The sequence below is a fragment of the Drosophila miranda genome (genome assembly GCF_003369915.1).
Source record: "Drosophila miranda strain MSH22 chromosome Y unlocalized genomic scaffold, D.miranda_PacBio2.1 Contig_Y1_pilon, whole genome shotgun sequence".
NCBI lineage: Eukaryota > Metazoa > Arthropoda > Insecta > Diptera > Drosophilidae > Drosophila > Drosophila miranda.
This window is the reverse complement of record NW_022881603.1, coordinates 8,290,330-8,296,531: the sequence shown is the minus strand read 5'-3', so window position 1 is coordinate 8,296,531 and position 6,202 is coordinate 8,290,330. Positions and strand designations below refer to the sequence as shown.

General features: G+C 35.5%; 1 long non-coding RNA gene across 1 annotated transcript; it reads left to right on the top strand.

Annotated features, from left to right (window-relative positions):
* Nucleotides 1-4,032: 4,032 nt before the first annotated feature.
* LOC117191309 lies at nucleotides 4,033-4,519 on the top strand. Its single transcript, XR_004474001.1, has 2 exons — nucleotides 4,033-4,113; nucleotides 4,178-4,519. It is a non-coding gene; the product is annotated as an uncharacterized LOC117191309 (long non-coding RNA).
* The last annotated feature ends 1,683 nt before the right edge of the window (nucleotides 4,520-6,202 follow it).

The following is a 6,202-nucleotide window of genomic DNA, read 5'->3' as shown; positions in this document are numbered from 1 at the left end:
CAATTCAGATTCTGTAGTCTAAAATATATAGTCATTCTCTACGATTCTGCGTTTTTGGTTTTCTCGTATCGTTAAAATTTTGGATGCCACAGATTTTCGTCCTTTGTGGGGGCGGAAGTGGGCGGGGCGAAGTTTTGAAATATTTTTGTAGCAGTGACATATCTATCACAGAAGTCTGGATCCAAAACATCGTTGCTCTAGCTCTTATAGTCTTTGAGCGCTAGGCGCTGAAGGGGACGGACAGACGGACAGACGGACGGACGGACAGACGGATAGACGGACGGACGGACAGACGGACAGACAGACATGGCTCAATCGAATCGGCGATTGATGCTGATCAAGAATATATATACTTTATGGGGTCGGAAACGATTCCTTCTGGACGTTACACACATCCACTTTTACCACAAATCTAATATACCCCAATACTCATTTTGAGTATCGGGTATAAAAACACAAGCGGTAGCACACACACTTGCACACAACACACATCGGACATCTCACATTTCACATCTCACTTTTTCACCACTCAGCCGATATCGCACATATGTTTCACTTAAAACCCGTGTCGCAATCGTTTCGTTGTCAAATTATTTTTTAGATGTCTCTCCCCTTTAAACATGCATTAGTCGGGGGGCGAATCAATAATGAATGAATCGATTTCCCTGGCTGTCAATTGGCCTAGATCCGAATTCCCTAGCTTAAGATGTCCTTGTTGTTAGGTTATGGCGTTTAGTTGAATTTTTTCAGGAATTGTTTCTGTTTCTATTTATGTTTCTGTTTCTCTAGAGTTACGTACGTTGTCTATTAATTTACCATTTTGTTAGCCAAGAAAAGAGGCAACTAAAAGTTGCCCACCAGACCCCCACCAGACCCCCACCAGACCCCCCGCCACAACACCAAGCCCTGCCCGATCGCAGGGATTTCCCTAGAAAAGAAGAAACATAGCCATAACTAAAGGCTCCGCATAAACGTAGTTTAAATGTTCAATTTCATAAATGGTACAGTTAAGCACCGAAATAACTAACAAAGCAAGAAATAGCAAATAAATCCCAAGGCAGCTGCTTATTCATCTACGAGTAGTTATTTAAGGTCTCTATATGGTTTATTCTTAAGCTTCGCACTGGAAAATGAAAACGAAAACGAAAATGTTACTAAGGCAAATACAGAACGGCACTGGCACTATCTCTCCATTTACGAATAATATACACTATACACACACACACTAACACAAACACTAACTGCCCTCTAGTACCAGGCAACTAGTTCCGCACTGGTGCCGCACTAGCTACCATTCTCACCTCCTTGGTTCCAGATCGATTACCCGCAATGTATTTCAGCGGAGAATTTAACACATGCATGTCCTAGGGCGGAACCACCCCTGGTTCCCGCTCGATTACCCTTCGATTACCCGTAGTACCCGTACCAAATTCGCAGCATGTTGCAGCAACATATGCTTTATAATGTGCAGCTTGGCAACATGTTGAATGTAAATGTGCATCATATTGCTATGTTATTACGTGATCATGTTAAATAAATACTTATAAGATATCTTATTAACATTGAATTGGGAAACAATTTCTGCTATGTTATTAACTGGTCAAGTTAAATAAATACTTATAGGATATTTTATAAGTATAGAGGGTTGAATGGTAAGAGAACACAAATTAATGGAGATATATACAGGAGCACACAAAGAATAAAATTATAATAGGAAGACATAAAAATTAATTAAGCTACTTATATTAAACATACGGCCGTCCCTTATCCTTTACTACTTGGTGGCGCCACCTATCGGTGATAATGTGAACTAACTTCGATCTCAATCCTGTTTCTCAACCATGTAAAATCCTCTCAAATCGATCCTTCGCTCATTTATATTCTCTCTCCTCCCTCTTACTGTCAATGAACCTGTTTTTACGATTGGTCCCGTGTTGCGATTCAAACAACCCTCAAACAGGTAGGTCATCCCTTTGCAATGAATCTAATGTGATAGTTTAGAGGTATTTTTTAAGTGTTTCCTGAAAAACGGATTCGATGCCCTTGAACCTTTCTACTTTCTCTATAATTAATATTCCTCCTTTGTGTACCTAACACTGCCCCATAGCAAAATGCCTATATAATAACTACTCACAGCTAACAGCTAGTACATAAACTAGTAATCTTTCAACAACGATGGATGACCTTGAAATCATTTTTATCGATTCCCAACCGGAATCAACCATAAATCTGGACTCTCAGCCGAGCTCCGTAGACCTGTCCTTGATTTTTGGGATTAAGACCCAAACCTATCTCGAGAGCAACTTGACCTGGTTAAGTGACATTAAATGGGATGATGACGACGATGACCCAAGGAATGCAACGCCTAATAATGATAATCCATCATACATTTTCCCGGATGATGACAACATTTTCGATTTAGTAGATAATCAGGATGATGATAAAAGATCTAAAAAGATACCATTTAAAAAGGAAACCCTTATTCCTATTTCAATAGTGAAAGTGGTTAGTTCGATAAAAAAAAAAAAAAAAAAAAAAAAACTTAAAATGGCATCAAAAGTTAAGTGCAACATGTGTGATAAGTCCGTTGACTTTTCAGAGTTTCAATCTCATTATGAGAGATGCTCTGATTATCGTAATAATGTGGTGTGTGATCTTTGCTCTAAGTCCATCGACTTAATAGAGTTTGATAGTCATTATGAAGCATGCTTGGGACCTAGGAATGCTTTTGAGATTCTTATGAGCAAAGGATCTAATTCAAGTGATCTTCAAGGTCCTTCAACGTCAGGAGCTTCAAAACGGCCTCGATTGAATACTCCGATGGAACTAAGGATTATTGACTGTTCAATTTGCGGTGAAAGTTACCCTTCGTCTAGGGAAAGACGCCATATGATGTCGGACAAACATAAGAATGCAAGAGCAGCTCAACTAGAGGAAAATGAAAACGTTATTTTAATTTCAACGGAGTCGCGATTTCCTTTAAAATCATATCGTGTTCACTCAAATAAAAGTGAACAGATTGATTTAAAAGAGTTTTTTCATGATTGCAAAAATGATATTATAAATTTATTGCGTCACTGAATGAGTGAGTACAGATCCATAAAATACAATTTAAAAGTATATGGATTATACGTTAAAAACACTGATGATGAAAGCTTAACAGAAACAATGAAGCATTTCATTACTCCATACAAACCAATATATGAAAACGAGCTGATTGATGATCATCTAAATGATACCATAGAAAATTTGATAACTCTCAGCAGTGAATTCCAGGAGAAGGATTCAGGTTGGGCAATAAAGTGTTTTAAATATTTTGAACTTACCATGATAAAACTAGAGCATATCGCTGCAAACAGGTTTATCCAAGCTCCCAAAAAAATTAAGTCACGAAATGCACTCATAAATGTTAAAAATGACGATGATTTTTGTTTCAAGTGGTGTGTTTTAGCATCATTGGCCTATGAAAAACACCTTAAAACTATATATCAAACAGCAGCATTAAAAAAAATTTCCCGAGATAAGTTAACAATACCATCATCCTATCGATGCGGAAACATACGGCAAGACATAATTTATTATGAAGGAGTAAGACTAAATTTTTCCGGAATTGAGTTTCCAATAACAAGCAAAGGAATCAAGCGATTCGAATCAGCAAATGAGGATTTTAGCATCAATGTTTATGAAGTCGATGAGAATGGAAAAAACGTTGTGGGACCCACAGTGAGGACTAAGAAAATTCGGACTCACCACATAAACTTGCTTGGAATTAATAGTGATAATATGCAAATGATGCATTATGCATATATAACGTGCATGAGAAAATTATGTTATTCACAACATAGTAAATCCCATAATACTGCATATTTTTGCGAGAACTGCTTGAAATTTTATAGTCCAACAAATACTATACATGACACTAAAGAGTGTCGAAAAGTTGCTGCTTTGTATCCTGAACCTAATACCAAAACTGTATTCAAAAGTTTTTCTAAAAAACTAATGATCCATCAAAATCATCAACTACTATGGCAAAGAGGCATACAGCATGTGCAGCATCATTTTATATTGTACATAAATACAATGAACATCTAAATGAGATGTGGACATACGAAGGTCAATATTTTAACATTCCAGCAAAGGCAATTAACTCATAAACATTATGATTTCGTTATTTCAGGACCGGATTGTATCCAAAAATTTTGTCAAGCACTAAGGATGAAAACCGATGGACTTTATGAGAAGTACTGGAAGTCCTATAAAAAACCAATCTATCAGTTTAACATTTGGGATGAGGATTATCAGGAACACGGTGATTGCTATGCCTGCGAGAAACAAATTTCTGATGATGATCGAGAAAAATTCTTTGATCAGTTTACAGGACAATATGTAGGTCCTATTCATAAGCTGTGTAAACAGACATTTAGATTAAGCGATCCCTTTTTCCCGGTAGTTTTTCATAACTTGTCTCGTTATGATATACATTTATTTGTTACGTCAATAAAAGATGAACTAAGACCCATTCCTTGCAATAAAGAGTTATATATTGCGTTAACTCAAAATTGTAAGCTCGATGAATCTTATCTTCATCAATATAAAATTAGATATATAGATTCAAATAGATTTTTAAATTCAAGCTTAGAAAAACTCGCTAGTTATATGAACATAGCGAATTTTAAAATTTTGAAAACTAAATATCAAGGTGAAAAATTTGATATGCTACGACGAAAGGGAGTATTTCCCTATGATTATTTGGATAGTTTTGAAAAATTTGATGAATCCCTGCTTCCTTCGCGAGATAATTTTTATAATTCACTGAATGATGAGGAATGTAGTGTTGAAGACTACAACTTTGCTCAGAAGGTTTGGAGTGCATTTAATTGCAAATCTATTAGAGATTATTGAAAATTATATTTGGAAAGCGATGTTTTAATTCTTGCTGATGTATTTGAGAATTTTAGGAGTCTTTGTTCCCGAGTGTACGGGTTTCAGACCATTAATTATGTTACTGCTCCTTCAGTTTCATGGGATGCAATGTTAAAATACACAAGGGTAGAATTAGAACTTGTTAGTGATCCTGACATTTATAATTTTTTAAAAACTGCTGTTCGTGGAGGGTTGACCCAATGTACTCAACGGATTGCAACAGCAAATAACAAATATTTAAATAATAAATTTAAGCCTACCGAACCCATAAATTTCCTTTCATATATTGACGCCAACAACTTATATGGATGGGCTATGAGTCAACCCCTTCCATTTTCTAATTTTAAATTTCTAAGTAACGATGAAATTTCATCTTTCAACGTTCTTAGCATATCGGCATCTAGTGATGTTGGATATATTTTAGAAGTAGATATGCGATATCCTGATGATATTCATAATAAGCATAATAGTTTACCTTTTTGCCCCGAAAATAAGATTCCACCAGGAGGAAAGCAGACAAAACTAGTAGCTGACTTAAGTGATAAAAAGAACTATATAATCTATTTGAAGCAGCTACAGTTATGTATAGAGCAAGGTATGATTTTAGAAAAAATATCTAGAGTTTTATCATTTAATCAGTCCTGTTGGCTAAAACCTTACATTGACCTCAATACATCTCTTAGAAAATTAGCTAGCAATGACTTTGAGATAAACTTTTACAAATTAATGGTTAATGCCGTTTACGGTAAAACAATGGAGAATGTAGAAAAACGTCGTGAGGTTGCATTAGTTAAGCACTATGATTCAAGAGAAAACTCAGCAGGGTTTAGACAACGCATAGCAAGACATAATTTCCAGTGTTGAAATCTTTGGAGATAATTTGGCTGCCATTGAATCAACTAAGTCCCGATTTTTTTATGATAAGCCCATATACATTGGAGTTAGTGTACTAGAACTTTCAAAATGGTTAATGTATGACTATTTCTATAATTTTCATTCTGTAAAATGTCCATCATCAAAAATACTCTATATGGATACAGATTCATTTATTATATCATCAGAAGAAGATTTTTATGATTTAATTAAATTCAATCCTAATCGCTTTGATACAACCAATTACCTAGCCTCAAACAGATTCGGTATCAATCTCGCTAATAACAAAGAGCTTGGATTAATGAAAGACGAAAATGCAGGAAAAATAATGACGTCGTTTGCCGGATTAAAAGCGAAAGCATACTCATATTTAATTGCTAAAGATGATAACACTGACTATAACGTA